This window comes from Silene latifolia, chromosome 9, assembly GCF_048544455.1.
Source record: "Silene latifolia isolate original U9 population chromosome 9, ASM4854445v1, whole genome shotgun sequence".
NCBI classification, from domain to species: domain Eukaryota; kingdom Viridiplantae; phylum Streptophyta; class Magnoliopsida; order Caryophyllales; family Caryophyllaceae; genus Silene; species Silene latifolia.
Genome location: NC_133534.1, coordinates 75,092,630 through 75,114,456, shown reverse-complemented (window position 1 = coordinate 75,114,456; position 21,827 = coordinate 75,092,630). Strand labels below are relative to the sequence as shown.

Genomic DNA, 21,827 nt, shown 5'->3' with positions numbered 1-21,827 from the left:
TTACTTGACATGTGAAATTGTAATGTATTTTTAACATATTAAAAATCAACATATTCATAAAATATGTCATATACAATATTGACTAGTAATTCGTAATTACTTGTACCAAAACAGTTTATCAAATTATAAATTACAACGTCTTGTATTCATAATAAATTATTCATTCAATTTCTATTTCAATTGTTTCGTAAACAATAATTTTATCCAAGTAGTAAAATAATTTAATTACTTATACCGTATCTAATATAATCGAATTACAATAAGACACGTTAATTTTACTCACAAGATCATCCGTCAATTTTAAGCAATTTAATTAACTCATATCGGCCTACGATTAATTAAATAATCAATTAAGAGTATTTTCCTATAGGTATGACCTAAGGGGATCAACTGATCACCACCGTCGCACGACAATAATGTCAAACTCTAGTCAGCCAATCATTACCGATATGTGTGGACTAGTTGACTGTAAAATATTACATCCCACATGTATTCTTAAAATGAGGTTTAAACATGTGATCATCATGATCAACAGTTGTGATCGCATTATTGTCGGAGGACACATATTCCAACAGTGGTGGAGTTGTGTTGTGTGGTTGTTGAGGAGACGTAAGGCAGTTTGGAAGACCGACCTACGCTTGAGTTGCTCCTTGGAGTTCCCCACTTAAAGGAGAACATGCACGTTAATGACTTGAGGACGGAGGGATTTGGGTGCGTCCCGAATGTGGCAGGAGTTTAGTTAGCGCCCATGCTCGGTACTTCGGGTGCGTCATGGGTTTTTTAGTAATTTATGTGCGTCCCGGGTATTGGTTTTTTGGTACTTTGGGTGCGTCTCGAGTACCGGTGAGGTGGTTGGGGAGTTGTGGCCGGAGGTGACTTGTAGTCCATGTGCATCTCATCCATTGTATTTCATTGTTCTCGTATTGTGTCATGAGCATTTGTATTATTGTAGCCGAAGTGTATTGGTTATGTGTTAACTATCACCTTCTTTAATTGGGGTGGCTTATGATTAATCATGTGATATTTCCGATCATATGGGAGCACTTTAAGTAAAGGTTTAGACTTAGTAATGAGAGGGACACGGGCCGAGCCACAGACTTTGGAGTCGAGTTGAGTAGACATATGTTAGTTGGCGTAGATCTCATTAGTATGTTTGTAATAGTCGAGACGTTGTACTTTGTTTAATCATTTATGTAATCCATTAAACATGTTCTTTAATAAAATGTTACTTAATTGTAGTTCTGATTCACTGCCTCAGGAAACCGTGATGATCACACTCCTACTTAACTTGCCTGGGTAATTACGGATTGTAAATTAAATCCTTGCGTGGGTGAGAGTTTTTCACGTATCTATCCTTTATTTTGGTTCTAAATTACGTACAAAAACACAGAAAGGCAAGCTTTTATTCCGACCGCAAAATAATTACTCTAAATTCGTTAAAACTTGTGAAAGTCTTACATCAACGCTTAACTGTGAAAGTCTTCTATATCTTGGAATTGCAGAAAAGAAAGTATACTTTGTTGATATGAGTAGTACCTTCAATTTCTTTAAGCATTAGTTATTTAGGCATATAGTTGAACCGCTTTAATGGGGTACTCCACCTGAATAACGCCTTCGGTAACATGGAGTATTATATCAAATCTCTCATCCGGTCCGGTTTTCTTATCACATTTATTCTCATTTCTTGCACCTCCTGTTTTAACAACATCATAGAAAATGCAGTCGTTTTCTGATCACATTTAGTCTCATTCCTTGCACCTCCTCTTTTAACCGCATCATAGAAAATGCAGTGATTAAATAGATTTCTGGTTCAAAACATAGGCCACTACATTTACCTTTCCCTCGTGGTATAGGAATCACATTTACCATCCCCTGATGGTATATGATCTCACATCATAGTTCTCCCTGCCATGTTCAACTCTCGTTGAGTAAAGATGTATTTCAGGCTCTTGTGATATGAGAACACCTTAAATGTGACACCATACAAGTAGTGCCTCCGAATTTTCAAAACAAAGACCACGACTCCTAATCCAAGTCATGGTTAAGATACCTAATGAGGCTTCAACTAAAACGAGCCATAAGCAATCAATTCGACCACGATTAAGTAGTAGAAGCCTCATTGAGCGGGCGAGATTGATGTTTGTCAAAGAGTTTCCTAATCCATACACAATCCTTTGTATTTCTGGATAGTGGATGTGTAAAACCCCCTGTAACACCCCCTTCTTACCCGACCAAGGTAATTGGGAGATGTTACCATCTCGGTTTCCCGAGGTGGTGAATCGGAGATACAATCAAGAACCATTTAATATAAATAAAGTATTTAATGGATTACATAACCATAAATGAATAAATGAAAGAATACAACTCATGACTACTATCTAGGTTATCTACCAACTATCCAAGTACTTGACTCAAAGCCCAAAGCGCGTCCCAGCTCCCGCGTGACACCAAACAACCTGTGCTCAATCTGCTCCCCATATGATCGAAAATATGATATAGATCGACACAGGCCACCCAGAAAATAGGTGACAATCACACAGACACACAATATGTCAGTTTCAATAAATAAATAAAGTGTGACACAACTCAAAGTGTGTGAGTATGCAACATGACTATAACATGAATGGAATGCTATCAAACAACCACCACTCCGGTAGCGGGACATGCCCAGACGTACCCACAACCACCACGGTACCGGGACACGTTCAGTTGTAGACACCTCAAAATGTCTACCGGCCTTTGAACACCCGATGATGAGGCCCTTATTTAATTGGGAATGAAACTTACTTGAATTTGATGTAAGGTTAATTATGCTCAAAATTGTTCCAGAAATAGCCATTCTATAGCCCAGTCCACTTCGACAATTTACTACATACTTAGCCTCTCTTAATTAATTATTGGGAGTAATGTTATGTATTAACGACACCAAACCGTAAACAATACCAAGGAGATATACATTTTAGTGGGTCGTACTCAAGACGACTTTTAATTGGGTCAAATAAACCAACGAGGCAATCCACTCTATAATTTTGCGATCCAATTCTTTCGGCCTAAGAAACGTAAGGTCCAAGATCATGTTAGATTTATAAGCCCAAAAGGAATATGATATTAACGAAATAAAGGTCCAATTCGGCTGATAGGTGAAGGAATCAGTTGGTACTAGGATAAGGGTAAACTTGGACGCTAAGTAATATAATGCCATGAATGTTGTTGTTGAAACAACACCACTTGCACTAGAATTCCAAGATAGACGTCCGAACAAAAGTTCTATCTTATAGAAATTCCGCTCCTTGTCAAACACTCCGTCTTAATCAAGTATAAATACTCCCCTTTGCACCCTTATTCAGACATAGAAAATTCACAAAAAATCTACACAAAAAAATACTATTCCATACAAAATACTACCTTCCCAGTTCCCAGCATACCCTCACATACAGATATCCATCCTATTTTGAGCATAAAGACGCCCTAAAGTCAGTTCGAGTAAGCTAATTGTCGAAACGCCGTATCCAGGTAGGCCTGAGGGTTTCATATCTATTCTTTACTTGTTATATTATCGTAATTTTGCTTTCGTTGCTTGTAAATAATTTGTATAAAATTATTCTAAAAACGTTTACTTTTGTTTAAATCGTCAAATATATAATATTATAAATAAATAGTAGAGGTCGTCAGTTTGATGGGGGGTCCGGGTGCCTAACACCTTCCCTGACCGTACCTTTACCCCCGAATCCGCAATCTTTGGTTCAGACCGGAGTGACGGATCAGTCCCCATACCATGGATCAAAAGGGGCCTTTTTCCGTTAACTTATTTTTGTATGTTTTTTATAAAACCTGCTGGCGACTCCACATTAATTATTTATTTTCAAAAAGGAGATTTTTTCTGGGATCTCACAGTGGTGACTCCGCTGGGGACTTTAAGAGAGTAAAACTTGAAATTTATTTATAATATTATATGACGATTTGTTTAATTTAATACAAAGCTACATACTAGTAAAACTTAATGGTAATCTGATTAGTTAATAGCGTATAACTTTGTATATGAAACTAACGTGTTGGACAAATAATTGTTTGATGGTTGAGGTGTCTCGCTGCATGCATTAGGTTGGTAAATTAAACTATAATAAACCAGAGATTTAACCTAGTATATGCTAATCTGCAAAACTATCGAGACCACTATTCTTCGTATGCTTATCTATTCTTTACTATTGTATACGTAAAACTGAATTGTTATTTACCTTCTTTATTTTGTTTATATACTATTTAAGACAAAAAAGATATAGGCTCTCCGTAAGCCAATATTATGCCATTTTAAGCTACCCTAATTCACTCTCGGTAAAGTATGTTGTACACTTAGAAGGTCCATTCGACCGACTAGGCCTTACACATATTTTCCACCTCATGATGTCGTGTTTTGGCAACTCGCCTGGTCCATATGATTGGGTGAGCACAAAAGCGAGAGATAACCTCGGGTATTTTAGTGTTGTGAGTACCCAATTTCCCACCCACAAACCTAACCGTAGATCCCGTAGAACCTTTGTTAGGTCATATTATGTATGTCTTGTTTGTTATAACCTTTCCTGTGTTAATAATTAAAAAAATTAAAAAATTAAAAAATTAAAAAAAAAAAACGGTTTAACATGAACACACATGATCGGCTAAGCTAACCGTAATCTCAGTCCGTCATAAGCATACCTTGAACTGAGTCCTTACATATTTTAGGTTTCATCATGTGTATATATATATAAAAAAAAATCATCTATGTTCCAGTGTCTGCATAGCACATACAGTAGCACACCTTCCTCTTCCTGTATAGGCAAAAACTTACCTTAGTGTTTTCATCTAGCAGGTGGCATGCTTGTATACATAATTAGGCACCTAGGAGTCTAGGACAGTAAATAGGCATATTAATAAGTTCTGCATTTAGCTAGTCCACAGTGCAGCGCATTAGTTCATGAGTCCGTCAGCACGTTAGTCCATCCGTCACACCTGCACTTGTGACAAGTCTAAAAAAAAAATACATGCACGTCTAAAGTTTCCTTTTGTAAATAGAATAAGCCTCTACTTATAACATCATAAGTATAGCATGCGTCTAAGTAGTTCAGACCCACTCACCGTCTGTCAGTCCATCTTTCAAACCTCAATCAGTCCTGCATATGAAAAAAATAATAATACATGCATTACATCTTGTATGCATCACTTAGTTCTGACTTATAGGTGGTTCGACATTTGCCTCATATATAGTATATACCTTAGGACTTGTATCTAGGCAGTGACAGCATTTCATGTGAGCATTCGCATATAGTGTCGTCCTTTGCATACTCCCAGTCCAGTACATAAGTAGTAGTACCATAAGTAGTAGTACCTGAGCATATGTAAAAAAAAAAAAGAGGTTATTAGGCACTTGCATTCAGATCTCATACATCAATAAAATTGTCATTATAGAGAGTTGTACATGTGCATTCACTTACTTCATTCTAGTCCTATTTGCTATAATAAATAAAAAAAATCCTTCTCTAAAGCTAAGATGTCATGATCCAGGATAGGGAGGCGTAAAAAAGACCCAAACTTATTAGTCACTCCAGCTTGGGGACGAGAGAAAGGTATAGGGAGACTAATTAGTATACCGCAAGCCGTACTTGTAACCCAACCACCAGTCACCATGTCGCTCGAAGAATCAGTCAAAGACCTTAAGAATGCTCTATCCATTTTGACCGACCGATTGTCATCCATAGAAGACAAAATCAAGGATGACGCTAGTGGTGAGGATGATGTAACCAAAAAGCTCAAGGACATGGATAAACTTATCAAAAGAAATACTAAGTATGCTGACCTATTCGATGTTGAATGCAACATGCCGAACATGCGAGGCAAACTACCCCCTAAATTTACGACCGCTGACCTACCAAAATTCAAGGGGACCGAGCATCCAGCTCACCACATAAGGAGCTTTGTACAAGCAATGGCCTTAAAAGAAGTATATGCATCAGTTTTTCCGGCTATTTTTCCTTCCACTCTAGAAGATGTAGCCCGGAGTTGGTTTTTTTCCCTGGATCCTATACGTGTTTCTAATTCGGAAGACATAAAAAAAGAATTTCTGACACAATATTCCAGCAATGCAGACTTATTAATCACAAGGCGGGATTTAGAAGTTACGAAACAAACTGAGAAGGAAGGTTTTACATATTTCTTAGCTTGATGAAGGAATAAAGCTGCAAAAATGATTGAAACACCGCCCGAAGCCGAACAGGTGGATATTTTTGTGAAAAATTTGTGAGAACCTTATAAATCACACCTGCGCTATGTAGGCATTGAATCCTTTGCTCGGCTAAACAAGATCGGTATACACATAGAAGATGATGTTGTCGAGTCTACTTGTGGACAAGGCCCTCGGGAACTGCGTCCGCGGGATCCACACTAGGCATAATCGACACGTGGTTCTTTCGAATCGAATTAAGACCAATTAGAGTCGCCACCAAGTTTTATGGGAACTTGGAACCGTTCAAGTCAACTTTACACCTTTCATCGAAAAGCATAAAGCCAATCGACTACGAGTGATTAAAGATAAAGACTTGTACCCTATATCACTCGATTTGAATAACTCTCGTAATCCAATGGTATTTAGACGGATCCACAAACCATAGATCTTGAGTAAGGGGTGAGGGTACGTGTTAGGAAGCACATAAGGACACCTAACCCCGCCCGTCGATAACGGCCTCTACTAAGTCAAGTGTCGGAGTTCAAACAAGGTCATAGCTACTACGATATATGATATGCAAACATCGTTTTAAACCCTAACATGTGACAACAATTTCTATGTCGTTTTAGATGCAACTAAACTAACTTTGTCAAAGTTGTAATTTAGCATGTGGGTTGATTGATCTAACAACATACAAAACAAAGCAAACAAGGCTTAAGGAGGAATGGGGGAGCCGTTGGGATCTACCTATTACAAACCAGGCATTTCATGCCGACACAACAATAAATTAAAGATACAACTCGATCTAAATACAATTGCTACATACAACACTATACCCGATAACACACACGGCCAATCGGCCTAGAAAAGCGTGCACAAGAGGGGTGGCCCACGGCTTACATGACTCACGGCCTTGGGTCACTCCTCGTGATGTGTGCTTTTCGCTCAATCTCATCGAATTAGACATAGGGCCGCACACCAAAGCATGCACTAGCATAAATCGGGCCATGTTGCTTTAAACAACATGCGATTTACTACGCTCTTACAAGCATTGGGGCACAACCATCTAACCAAACAAGACTAAGGTTTTTTGAAAGAGGTTTTGACTCGATAAAAGAAAACTAACTTGAAAATTACAACCAAACTAACGAACGATAAATTACAAGTGACAAAACAAATACGAACGAGCGATGCGAAAACAAACGAACCAGGAAAGGCCAAGGCCACGGCCAAATCACGGCCAAACCCAAACAAGGCTATCCTAAGTCCTAGGTCAGGTTCATTAGTTGGATCAATTGATTGCGAAACGAGCTCGAACAATTAGAAAACAAGTTAGAAACGACGTTGATCGATTGAAAAGAGGTCTTGCAATTGTGTATTCTACACGGCTCAAAAGGGGTCAAATTAGGTCAAGTTCGCTAATTAATTTAACTCATCGAGTGTTAATAAGAAGGTTCTAATCACGCACTCTTATACTAGCGAGAAATTAGGTGAAAGAGAGAGATGCGTTCATTAAGTTACAGAATTGTTAGTTGATTTTTAAAGCTATGTCGATGTACCCTAATGTGTCTAATTAGGTTATTAAATTGATCTAATGTCATCTAAACGAGTTATACGTTAACAATCAGAGGTCATACTAACATGTGAATGGTCCTAAGGTGGGTCGAATTGGCCGAAACAAACGAAGGGTCAAAAGCGAGGAACGGAAGTTAGAAATTCGTTTTATTAATGCCCTACCTTGAACACGAGGATATGTAAATGAGACGAGGGTGTACGACCGACTGATGTAGCAGTTTCTTTTCCCATCTCAAGTCAACGCGGGTGTTCATGGTGGTACTTTAACTCATACTCGGACTAAACTAGTTTCATAGTTAATTAAACAATCGATAAACAAAAATGATAAACGAATAAAAACAAACTAAAAAAACAAACATAAAAAAAAAAAAACGAAATAAAAGGGAGAAAGAGGAGGATTTGATGCACCCTCAACCTACATGTATCGTTGACACCGTCTTGGGTCGTAATCGATGGTAGATTTTATCTCGAGAGGCCGTCGTCGACGAAGAAACAAAGCAAACACGCGTTTTTGGCAAATCTGGACAGCAACTTTCAAACAATGATTTCTCCCTCGTTTCACGATCAAAATTCAATTTAAAAGATGTTTTGAAAACTAAAAAGAGAGGAGAACAGAGATCTTAAAGCAACCCCTGCTCGTTTTGAGTTATTGGGCACGAAAAACGAGCACAAACAGAACTGGACAGACAGGAACAAACCGCGAAAACAGAGTGTATAACACTCTGTTTTTCGAGGGATTTCGTGTACTCTCAAGGGCAATTTGGCTCGTAAATATTTTTCTAATGTGTAGATGGATGTTATGTGGTTAATTAGGAACAAGAAAATCGAGTTTTGATGGAGGTTTGAGGGAGTAACGAATTGTTTTTCGAGGAGGACACACAAACAGTTTCAGTTTGTATGTCGGTTTTGTGGAGGGTTTTTGAGAGGCAATTATGGTTTTTTCCTGAGGTTTAAAGCTTGTGAGTGAAGGTAGGATGTATGGAGAACTTAGAGGAATGAATTTATGGTGAAGGGTGGGTATTTATAAGGAGTTAAAGTAGGGTAAAAGGGAGGAGAGGCAGACGGGCTCGGCTGAACATAGCTGCTGTCCAGCAGCTTTTGGGAGGTTTTCTAGGGTTCGTTTGGAGGTTTTTCTTGGTGATTAAGGTAAGGTAATATGGGTAGGATATTAGGGTATGGGTTAGGGTTAATGGGCACGGGTTTTGGTGGTATTTGGAGCGGGTTTTGGGCTCAGGATTCATCACGCAAAACAGGGGGTAGGCTGTTTGTATGCGGGCTGTTGGGGGTGATTTGGGATGGGATTTGGGCCGTGGTTAAGGGGGTTCGAACTGGGTTGGATGGGTAGAGGCTTAGGTTGGTTAGTGTACTCAAGATTCGTGCCAACTCGTAAAGGAAACGGGCTCAAAAACCGAGCTATAATCGAGCTCAAAAACGCATGTTCAAAACGAGTTCTTATCAATTTTCAAATCGATTTTTCAAATCAATTAACACATTAAAATAAATGATTTTTCAAACCAAATATACTCATAAAATGATTTTTCAAATCAAATATTTATTTTATTTTTAATAAAATAAACTTGGGAAAATAAATTCAAAATAAAATAAAATAAATTGAAATCACTTTAAAAAGCTTTAATTTAAATATCATTTAAATTAATAAAATGGACTCACTTAAAAAAAACATTAATTTAAATATCATTTAAATTATTAAAATACTTCATCGACGACACCCATTCTACATCGTAAAACGAGCTCCAAATAATGACAATGACAACTAAAGAATACATGTGTCCTATCATCATCGGGTGTTTGTCGGGTTCTCTATAAATTCCAATATCGACGGATACGGGTATCTACAGAGCCCCCACTTTGACTAAGGCTTGGACAAGGCGAAAGTCAAAGTATACCCCAGGTCCCTTTCGACCTGAGGATTCTTCGGGTCGTTTATAGTCCATTAGACTTGCGTATATAAGCTCGCCAGCCATAAGAAGAGATCATACCTGAAACTTCGTTGGGGATTGACTCTTGCTTCTGTTATGTCAAATTATCGTCATTGGTCGTCGACCCATAAATTGCATATATGGTGGATTGAGCCTTATCCTTAGGCGCCTACGTATCCGTTTCTGACGGAATCAAACCCGCGTCGTAGTTCGGCAACTGCTGACACTTGCCCAAAGTTTATCATCTGCTGGCATTTGTCCAAAATTCATCATTTGTTGACACTTGTCCGAATGGGACGGGACTTTCCCAAGAGGTTGCCGCCGCTTTCATCATTTGCTTTCAGCTACGGAATTCTTCCATTTCATACTCTTGTATTGAATTGAATTCTTGGTGGATATCATCCATTACATCTTGATAATGGTCTCTGAAGCCAACGGCTTCAGAGCCCCCAGTTTGCAATGGCTCTAAAGTCGAAGACTTTAGAGCCCCCAGTTGAAGCATATCCTGTTATATTTGAAACACAAAAACGTACTAGCAATAATCATCACATAAGCACATTTGGATCATCGATCTTGAAATTGGATTATTTGAAATACTGGGTCATCAACCCGAAAATTGAATTTGAAAATTTTGAATAATTGGGCCATCGACCCGAAGTTTGAAATTGACATCACTTGGAATGTTGGGCCATCGGCCCTTCAAAAAATTGAATTTTGAATGAAGGATTGGATCATCGACCCACAAAGCGTCCACCACTTAATCTATCCACAATTCGCAAAAAGTTTTTGACATTTTGAAATTTTGAAATATCTGGCATTTTGAAATCGAACCTTGATGGGTGAGCATGAAATACGACTCAGACACTCTGTATGACCCGTAAATAACGTGGGCGTAGCCCGCTACCGTAAAACAAAAAAGGAAAATAAAACCGTAAGTGTGCACGAGTTTAAATTCAATTATTGACTTGTTGGGGTAGAAATGTAAATTGGCCATTCTGGCGCCCAAAAAACGGCAAATGGGAATCACAAGGCCATCGGACTTGAGACAGAGATATCGTATGGCATCGGCGTGCTCCCGAGGGCACATGGGAATCAAGATCACTTGGCATTGACAAGGTGGATTAAACTCACGGAGCAACAATGTTGGCTTCGCCCAGACACTAAACACAGACTGATTTTATGAGAACACTTAGACATCACACATCACTCTTGTTGGGAACATTCTGTCACTCTTCTCCTCGCCTCTTTTCTTTTCAGCGAGTTTCATCATTTCTTGCCACCGCCTTTTTTCTTTTCAGCGGGCTTTTACTATTTTTTCTTCCACGCCTTCTTTCTTTTCAGCGGGTTTTTCATATTGTCTGTTCCCAACTTAAACCCACATCTATGTGACTCAACATCTTTGCCTAAACCGTTAGATAAAGCTCATTCTGAGACTCGATACTATTCATCCGAACCTATATCCTTATCCTAGCCTACATCGAGTGCTAAGACCGACTCAAACAAAGGTGGCTTCATTTGGACTTGGTTAAGACCCGTAAGAAACCGACAAGATGGCAACTTGGTTGATGAGTGGATTGAATCCCTTATTCTGAAGGACTGCCTACGTATTCGCGTGGAGCGAAATCAAATCCGACGTAGTTCGATCATGGTGCATAAACATGGCATTTTGATTGTGTGTACACACTCTAAGGTTTCACCTAAGGTATCATGTCATATCCCATTCTAGCCTGTAAAGTACCGTTAAATCCCGTGTTTGGGGTTAGGTGTAAAAGGCTTGGATCTTTTGGGATGTGGAGCTTGGTAAAAATAGGTTTGAAAGGTAAACCATCATTCTGAAGGTTCGTTTTGTGGTGCTAAGGCCAAGGGCTATGGCTGCCGATGTGGTTGGAATGGGTGTCTCGGGTTTGATGAACCACGAGTGCAAATAGGTTGAAAAATGATGTGGGTTCAAATTTCCATTTCTGGACCCTAAAGGCTGGGTGTAACGCCACAAGCGGAATAATTCTCAAAATTCCCGACTATCCCTTTGTAACTGTCTCAGGAAGGACTTATAGGGTAAAGAGGTTACTACTTAAGCTTTTGGGCTTCGCCCATTGAACTTCAACTATGGGTACTTGACTTGACTTCTGGCTTCCGTAACTTCGACATTCAACCAAAAGCGTTCTGCAATGACTTCACCATCACTTTTCTTTTTTCATTTTTCTTTCATCACTTTTCTTTTTTCATTTTTCTTTCATCACTTTTCTTTTTTTTTTTTTCATTTTATTCTTTTGTCCTTTTTTTCTCATCTTTTCATTCTTTTTCATCTTTTTTTTTCTTCTCTTCTTAAAAAAGGTCTTCTATTCATTCCCTTAGTCACAAATGGATATACCTTAAAAACTGGGCTTCGCCAACTAAATTGGGTTAGAATTAACAATTCCTTGTTAGAATGGGTTGGTCTCTTCTCTCTTCGAGAAGGGATGATTTTATGGGGAAAAGGCTTGCCTTCCATCATCGATAGGGTAACAAGGAGCTAGTCCGGGTTCGTCATAGAATCATCTAAAATCTTGCCATAAGCATTGGTTCAGATGGAGGTTTTCTACCGCCAGACATGGAATAGGTAAAGGAATCAAACACGGGATCCTAGTGTACCTTACATTTTGAAACGGGACATATTTCTACCCCAGGGATGCCTTTGAGCGTGTTGTGCATTTTATCATGCTTTCAGAATGATTGAGGATTGGAAACAAGATATATTTGGAAACGAAACTGCAACTTTTTTATTGCGACGACAAATGCTTAACAGACTCGGAGGAACGATTCCTAGGACACACCCTAGGTCATCGCAGAACAAACGACTCAAATTCAAGAAAAGAAAGTCCTAGACTCGACTCTACTAAGATAAGAAAACAGATCCCGACTTATAATTTTTCAAATCTGGTCTTGAGCTTTCCCTTGTTCAGTTGTCAACTTAGATGCTCGGCTCTTGTCCTTGATCCCTTTGATGGTCTGCCTCCATCCTGAGGTAGTCCTCTGAGGATCTACGCCAGTGATGAAGGTTGGTGAATCGAATTGTCCTTTATTAACTTCGTTAACGAGAGGAGTACATTCTAGAGCAAGACTCCCGACTTGAATTTCATTCTTCGAGTTTGGCAAGAATTCAAAGTAATCCACAAATATCTTCCCGATGAACACCCCTTTCAAGTGACATGGGCGTATAAGATGGGAATAATCGACATTGTCTTCGACAGAAACAAAGTTGGAGTGATCGCCAAATGGATTGGTGATGTTATTGGGTTTAACAGTTGGGATCGGGAGTGTTCCATTCTCAATCATGTCTTGAATTTCGTGCTTCAGTCGATAGCACCTTTCATTATCATGGCCTTTCCCTTGATGAAAGGCACAGTAGGCATTTGGTTTATACCATTTACCTTGTTGATCAGCGGGAGGGTCCGGAATTGGACCAATAGGCTTCAGCTTTCCTTGGGCTATGAGCCTTTGGAGAGCGTGTGTATAAGTGCATCCGATATCGGTGAAGGCCCTTGGTGTTTGGCGCTGCGACTTCTTCGATTGCCCTTCTAAGAGATTGATGGCTTCATCCAAATGGGTCGTTGCTGGGGCCTTGCCCTTAGACGATGAGGCCCCTTGGTACCCTTTCGGCTTTTCAGCTTCTGCCTTTATGACATCATCTTCTACCTTTATCCCGATTCTTATCAATTCTTTGAAAGAGCCAAAATTCTTGTATTTCAGAGCATTGCGGTAAATAGGTCGTAGATTCTTTACGAACTTATCTACCATTTCAACTTCATCAGGCTTCTTGGCTAGTTTCACGCTTTCAGCGCGCCATCTTGCAAGGAATTCAGTAAAACCTTCTTTTTCTTTCTGTGTCATCACCTCCAATGTTCTTATGTTGGTTTGAATCTCGACATTATCGGCATAGTGCTTGCAGAATTCCACCGTAATATCTTCGAAAGTGGGGAAGTTCTTAAGGTCCAGATTGTAGAACCACGCCTTCGGGTGTTCATCCAGAGATTGAGTGAAAATTTCAGAGAGCATGTCGCGAGCACTCCCTTGATGCTAAGTACCCCTTATAGGCCTTAACATGGTGGACTGGATCTTCAGTGCCCTTGAACTTTGGGATGTCAGTCAGTACCATGTTCGTGGGCAACTTATCCTGAACTGGGGCATAGGCCCTAGCATTTTCATAGTGGATGTTCTTCCCCTGGGAGAGTTTCAGACGGTCTTCGATGAACTTGAACCGTTTCTCCAGATCAGTTAGAGGTGGGGTAGATGAAGAGGAATCTTCACCCAGCTTAGATTCGATTGCATCCATTCGGGTCATCATGAGGTTCACGGCCTCAGTGAGTTTGTTAACAGCATCTTCCATTGCTTGAAGTCGGGTTTTTGGTGGCCTTTCTACAAGAAAACCCCGAACTGAGTCAATATTCAAATGTAAGAGCCCCTGCACACTTAAGGACACGACACCAACTTGACTCAAACAAAGACTCGACTTGAGACTGACTAACCAAAGGTTCGACTCACGGTTGGATTTAGACCTTGGTTCATTTGGACTCGACAAAACGACATGACCCGAGTCATCATAATTTGGTTCTAAACCGGACTCGGTGTGACTAAACCCGTGATTGGACTAACATAGCCCATAGGTTCGTATGAAACGTCCACAATGGCCTAGCTTGGACGTTTCTGTGGACTATCCTAGACCAAATGGTCGACCAACATGACTCAAAGCCCAAGAAGTGAGCTTGGGTGACCCAACAGGGTCATGTTCTAGACTCTTAGAACGAAACACATCCGGCCTAACACGGCCATGAGCCGGACACGACTCGACGCATTTCATGCTTGGTTGAGGTTCGAGAGGCACTTTGGATTGATTTTGAAAAACGAAGGATTGATTTGAAAAATGAGATTTGAAATGGGCAGCATGCCGGCTATAAAAGCTTGTTTTGGGCCGAAAATTCTAGTCCTATTTGGGCAGCATTCCGCGTTTTGAAAATCATGCTAAGTTTGAAAGTAAGTTGTTCAAAAGTTCGGTTTCGAAAAGGACATGGAAAATTTCGAAAAGACTCGGGAAAAAAATTTGCACATTGTCATTCTCATGTTATAAGGATGTATGCTCCTAGACATCTCTAAGTCTCGGCAAGTCTTCTACAAGAAGGTCTATGCCCTCCATCCTTTTGCGGTCTTATAGAGCAAGGTGTCTTAAGGTAGAGTACCTAGAAGATCGTCCCCACCATCAAGAACCACGCGAGGTGAAGTGGAAGCGAGCAATGTGCAGCTTCCAATCATAGTGGGACATCGCCCCCCACGCATCACGAAGAAACGCTGGGACGGCCCGGGCAAGTCCTTAAGGGTTTATGCATGAATCGTAGCACTATGAGTAATGTTTTACTTTCCGACACTTTCTTTTCAAGTTTCACCTCGGAGGAAAAGACCTTAGAAACAAAGTGTAACTAGTCCTCTTTTCCCCAGTGAGTCGCCAAATCGTGGACAAGGCCCTCGGGAGGCTGCGTCCGCGGGATCCACACTAGGCATAATCGACTCGAGGTTCTTTCGAATCGAATTAAGACCAATTAGAGTCGCCACCAAGTTTTATGGGAACTTGGAACCGTTCAAGTCAACTTTACACCTTTCATCGAAAAGCATAAAGCCAATCGACTACGAGTGATTAAAGATAAAGACTTGTACCCTATATCACTCGATTTGAATGACTCTCGTAATCCAATGGTATTTAGACGGATCCACAAACCATAGATCTTGAGTAAGGGGTGAGGGTACGTGTTAGGAAGCCCATAAGGACACCTAACCCCGCCCGTCGATAACGGCCTCTACTAAGTCAAGTGTCGGAGTTCAAACAAGGTCATAGCTACTACGATATATGATATGCAAACATCGTTTTAAACCCTAACATGTGACAACAATTTCTATGTCGTTTTAGATGCAACTAAACTAACTTTGTCAAAGTTGTAATTTAGCATGTGGGTTGATTGATCTAACAACATACAAAACAAAGCAAACAAGGCTTAAGGAGGAATGGGGGAGCCGTTGGGATCTACCTATTACAAACCAGGCATTTCATGCCGACACAACAATAAATTAAAGATACAACTCGATCTAAATACAATTGCTACATACAACACTATACCCGACAACACACACGGCCAATCGGCCTAGAAAAGCGTGCACAAGAGGGGTGGCCCACGGCTTACATGACTCACGGCCTTGGGTCACTCCTCGTGATGTGTGCTTTTCGCTCAATCTCATCGAATTAGACATAGGGCCGCACACCAAAGCATGCACTAGCATAAATCGGGCCATGTTGCTTTAAACAACATGCGATTTACTACGCTCTTACAAGCATTGGGGCACAACCATCTAACCAAACAAGACTAAGGTTTTTTGAAAGAGGTTTTGACTCGATAAAAGAAAACTAACTTGAAAATTACAACCAAACTAACGAACGATAAATTACAAGTGACAAAACAAATAAGAACGAGCGATGCGAAAACAAACGAACCAGGAAAGGCCAAGGCCACGGCCAAATCACGGCCAAACCCAAACAAGGCTATCCTAAGTCCTAGGTCAGGTTCATTAGTTGGATCAATTGATTGCGAAACGAGCTCGGAACGAATTAGAAAACAAGTTAGAAACGACGTTGATCGATTGAAAAGAGGTCTTGCAATTGTGTATTCTACACGGCTCAAAAGGGGTCAAATTAGGTCAAGTTCGCTAATTAATTTAACTCATCGAGTGTTAATAAGAAGGTGCTAATCACGCACTCTTATACTAGCGAGAAATTAGGTGAAAGAGAGAGATGCGTTCATTAAGTTACAGAATTGTTAGTTGATTTTTAAAGCTATGTCGATGTACCCTAATGTGTCTAATTAGGTTATTAAATTGATCTAATGTCATCTAAACGAGTTATACGTTAACAATCAGAGGTCATACTAACATGTGAATGGTCCTAAGGTGGGTCGAATTGGCCGAAACAAACGAAGGGTCAAAAGCGAGGAACGGAAGTTAGAAATTCGTTTTATTAATGCCCTACCTTGAACACGAGGATATGTAAATGAGACGAGGGTGTACGACCGACTGATGTAGCGGTTTCTTTTCCCATCTCAAGTCAACGCGGGTGTTCATGGTGGTACTTTAACTCATACTCGGACTAAACTAGTTTCATAGTTAATTAAACAATCGATAAACAAAAACGATAAACGAATAAAAACAAACTAAAAAAAACAAACATAAAAAAAAAACGAAATAAAAGGGAGAAAGAGGAGGATTTGATGCACCCTCAACTTACATGTATCGTTGACACTGTCTTGGGTCGTAATCGATGGTAGATTTTATCTCCAGAGGCCGTCGTCGACGAAGAAACAAAGCAAACACGCGTTTTTGGCAAATCTGGACAGCAACTTTCAAACAATGATTTCTCCCTCGTTTCACGATCAAAATTCGATTTAAAAGATGTTTTGAAAACTAGAAAGAGAGGAGAACAGAGATCTTAAAGTAACCCCTGCTCGTTTTGAGTTATTTGGCACGAAAAACGAGCACAAACAGAACTGGACAGACAGGAACAAACCGCGAAAACAGAGTGTATAACACTCTGTTTTTCGAGGGATTTCGTGTACTCTCAAGGGCAATATGGCTCGTAAATCTTTGTCTAATGTGTAGATGGATGTTATGTGGTTAATTAGGAACAAGAAAATCGAGTTTTGATGGAGGTTTGAGGGAGGAACGAATTGTTTTTCGAGGAGGACACACAAACAGTTTCAGTTTGTATGTCGGTTTTGTGGAGGGTTTTTGAGAGGCAATTAGGGTTTGTTCCTGAGGTTTAAAGCTTGTGAGTGAAGGTAGGATGTATGGAGAACTTAGAGGAATGAATGTATGGTGAAGGGTGGGTATTTATAAGGAGTTAAAGTAGGGTAAAAAGGAGGAGAGGCAGACGGGCTCGGCTGAACATAGCTGCTGTCCAGCAGCTTTTGGGGGGTTTTCTAGGGTTCGTTTGGGGGTTTTTCTTGGTGATTAAGGTAAGGTAATATGGGTAGGATATTAGTGTATGGGTTAGGGTTAATGGGCATGGGTTTTGGTGGTATTTGGAGCGGGTTTTGGGCTCGGGATTCATCACGCAAAACAGGGGGTAGGCTGTTTGTATGCGGGCTGTTGGGGGTGATTTGGGATGGGATTTGGGCCGTGGTTAAGGGGGTTCGAACTGGGTTGGGTGGGTAGAGGCTTAGGTTGGTTAGTGTACTCGAGATTCGTGCCAACTCGTAAAGGAAACGGGCTCAAAAACCGAGCTATAATCGAGCTCAAAAACGCATGTTCAAAACGAGTTCTTTTCAATTTTCAAATCGATTTTTCAAATCAATTAACACATTAAAATAAATGATTTTTCAAACCAAATATACTCATAAAATGATTTTTCAAATCAAATATTTATTTTATTTTTAATAAAATAAACTTGGGAAAATAAATTCAAAATAAAATAAAATAAATTGAAATCACTTTAAAAAGCTTTAATTTAAATATCATTTAAATTAATAAAATGGACTCACTTAAAAAAAAACATTAATTTAAATATCATTTAAATTAATAAAATACTTCATCGACGACACCCATTCTACATCGTAAAACGAGCTCCAAATAATGACAATGACAACTAAAGAATACATGTGTCCTATCATCATCGGGTGTTTGTCGGGTTCTCTATAAATTCCAATATCGACGGATACGGGTATCTACACTACTGCAAAAAATCAGTCCAAAGGTTGCTTTAACAAAGATAAGAAAAACTTTGCTTCTACCTCTAAAGGGGGAGATTCAGTAAATGCCGTGGAACAAAAACCAAGAAGGGAGTTCACTGATCTAGGTATGAGCCTGTCACGAGCACTGGACCGATTAATTAAGAAAGGATATATAAAACCTATTGGACCCACTCCAGATCCAACAAACAAAAGTCCGAAATGGAGAAAAAATGAATATTGCAAATATCACTGAGGTAAAGGGCACGATACGGATTATTGCTTCACCTTAAGGCATGCTATCCAAAATTTAATTGATAATCGCATTATCCCTTTACCCAAAGCTGCTCGAAAGCCTAACAATAATAAAAATCCACTCGGAGACGTTCTGGCCATCTCAGCTAATGACTATGTTTATACTGACCCGACTCAGTTTATATATGATGTTATGGGTTTATGGGTGAGTGATGAGGAGGACGAATGGGAAGATGATGATACAACTCATGATATTTGGGGTGATGAACAACGTGAGTCCCGTGACATTTGGGCAGACAATGAAGGTGAAGACAACACTGATAATGAACCTGACCAGAATAATGTACAACATCTGACTCGCTCAGGTAGGCACTATAAACCTACTGACGCAAGCCCACCCCAGGCCATGCAAAATAAAGAAGGTGAAGGTAAAAATGCACAGGAAAATGATGCTCTCATTAAGTTATTCAAGAAATTAAAAGCTGACATTACTATTTGGGACTTATTATGCAACTCACTGGAACATAGACAAGCTATTCTAAATGCATTGACAAGTATGAGTGTCCCATCTGAAACTACTCCGGCTGAATTGGCCATATATTTGACAACAGACAGAGAGGCGCCCGTAGTCACGTTCTCTGATAAAGATTTACCCCCAGAGGTTATAAAGCACAACAAGGCACTCCACCTAACTACGCTATGCAACAAAAAATATGTTCTACTCTCACTAGTTGACAATGGATCGGCAGTAAACCTCTGCCCACTTCGAACTGCCCAAGCTTTGGGCTTTGAGGAAAAAGATTTTAAAAAGACTAATCGGATAGTTCGTGCATATGACAACACACGTAGAGACGTACTGGGGCTACTGACAACTAATATTACCACTGGACCCGTAGAAAAGAAAGTCATGTTTCTAGTGATTGACATACCTGCTTCATATAACCTTCTTTTGGGAAGGCCATGGCTTCACGAGCTTAATGCAATATCATCATCCCTGCATCAAAAAGTTAAGATGATTATTCAAGGATCGGTAATTACTCTAGATGCATCACCGACCAAAGTGGAAGTCACACCCAATCCAGTATTACAAGTCAACCATGGTGAAGATGATGTAGACCTATGGGGTTTCAGCGAAGAGGTCACTTTCATAGAAGACGAGTCACCTCCCATTGATAAAAAAACTAGCCCCTATTATGCAAATACTGCTCTGAACTTAATAATGAAAAACAGTGGCTACATGCATGGGACAACACTTGGTAAGACGCCTAAAAGGGCATCCGACCCTTCACTTAACCGAATCAAACACGACCTCTTTGGTTTAGGGTATCAGCCATCCAAGAAAGAAATAAGACAAGCATTTACAAAAAGAATGAAGGAGAAGGCTGTTAAGAGAGACAATAGACCTACAAGCCAAACAATAGGTGCATATCCACACACATTAAATGGACAATTTGTCAAAGAAGGTGATTATTTTCCATATTTCAACTTTCCAGAACCATTATTTGTAGAAAAGACAAAACAAAAAGTTCCCGGATTTGAAATATTTGAGGACTGTCACTTTTATGAGGAGCCACCTCCCCTCCCGTTAAAAATGCCAACCAAAGATTGGATTCCAAACACAAATAATAATGCTTTCGGTTTACTCTTTGGACAGGCACCCATAAAGCACTCGGACCATTTTGTCATGGCACTTCAAGATAGCCATTTTGACCCCTCTAAGCTAATCACAACTCATTACAACAATAACATGGAGAATGGATGGCGTAAAACCTGGAAGTGGACTGCAACTAATGGAAAGAGTATCAAAATCAGTGTGGGAGAAGGGCCTATGTTTGAGGAAGCCGAGTCCGAACCTGAGTCCGAACCCGGGTCAGAAACCGAGTCTGAGACAGAGAGCAAGTCAAAGTCTAGCAAGCAGGGGTTTTCACCCTTCCATACCTCCATCGAGTCTAGTGTCCTACATGAGTCGGGGCTTAACCCTATTTCTTTTCATGCCGAGTCGGGGAGTTCCCGTGTAATTTCTAGTTCAAATTCAAATTCCGTGTCTAGTGATAACTCCTTAATGTACTTCTTTCAAAGGATAATAAAATAGCTTTCAAAAGACATAATAAAAGCATTAACACAGCACGAAAATAAAACATCCATAATTGAGGAAACAGAATTAATAAACATAGGCAATGATCAAGACAAGAAAGAAATAAAGATTGGGTTGTCACTAAACTCAGAAGAACGAGCAAGTTTGATTAAGGTACTCACGGAATATCGCGACGTATTTGCCTGGTCTTATAAAGATATGCCCGACATAGACAGAGAAATTGCTGAACATACTATCCCACTGTATCCTGCTGCAAAACCCATAAAACAGTGACTTAGAAGGATGAAATCAGAATGACATTAAAAATAAAAGAGGAAATACAAAAGCAATTAGATGAAGGTTTTATAAGAGTAGCTAACTACCCGGAGTGGGTGGCAAACGTTGTTCTAGTACCCAAAAAAAGACGGAAGGGTTAGAATGTGTGTTGACTATAGGGACCTTAATAAAGCAAGTCCAAAAGACAATTTTCCACTACCCCATATTGACATTTTAGTGGATAACACGGCTGGTCACGCTCTACTTTCTTTTATGGATGGTTACACGGGGTATAATCAAATTAAAATAGTCGAGGAAGATATGGAGAAAACTATATTCCTCACTGAATGGGGAACATATTGTTATACGGTTATGCCATTTGGACTTAAAAATACGGGAGCCACTTACAAAAGGACCGCCACAACGCTACTGCATGATATGATGCACAAGAAGGTCGAGGTCTATGTAGATGATATGATAGTAAAGTCATTGGATAGAGAAGGTCATACGACCGCATTACAAAAATTCTTTGATAGGCTCCGAAAATATAATGTTCAACTCAACTCGCAAAAATGTGCTTTCGGGGTTATCTCTAGGAAGCTTTTAGGATATGTTGTTAGTAATAGAGGCATTGAGGCTGATCCATCCAAGATCAAGGAAATTAGAAATATGCCACCACCAAAAACAGAGAAGCAAGTTCGGGCATTTCTGGGGCAGTTACAATACATTAGTCGTTTTATATCCAAGCTTACCATTGTGTGTGAACCAATTTT

General features: G+C 39.8%; 1 long non-coding RNA gene across 1 annotated transcript; it reads right to left on the bottom strand.

The window, feature by feature from the left end:
• Positions 1-4,842: 4,842 nt before the first annotated feature.
• Positions 4,843-19,880, bottom strand: LOC141598170 (uncharacterized). The gene is made up of 3 exons (XR_012523291.1): positions 19,634-19,880; positions 5,249-5,362; positions 4,843-4,986 (listed from the first exon to the last, which is right to left on the bottom strand). It is a non-coding gene; the product is annotated as an uncharacterized LOC141598170 (long non-coding RNA).
• Positions 19,881-21,827: the final 1,947 nt, after the last annotated feature.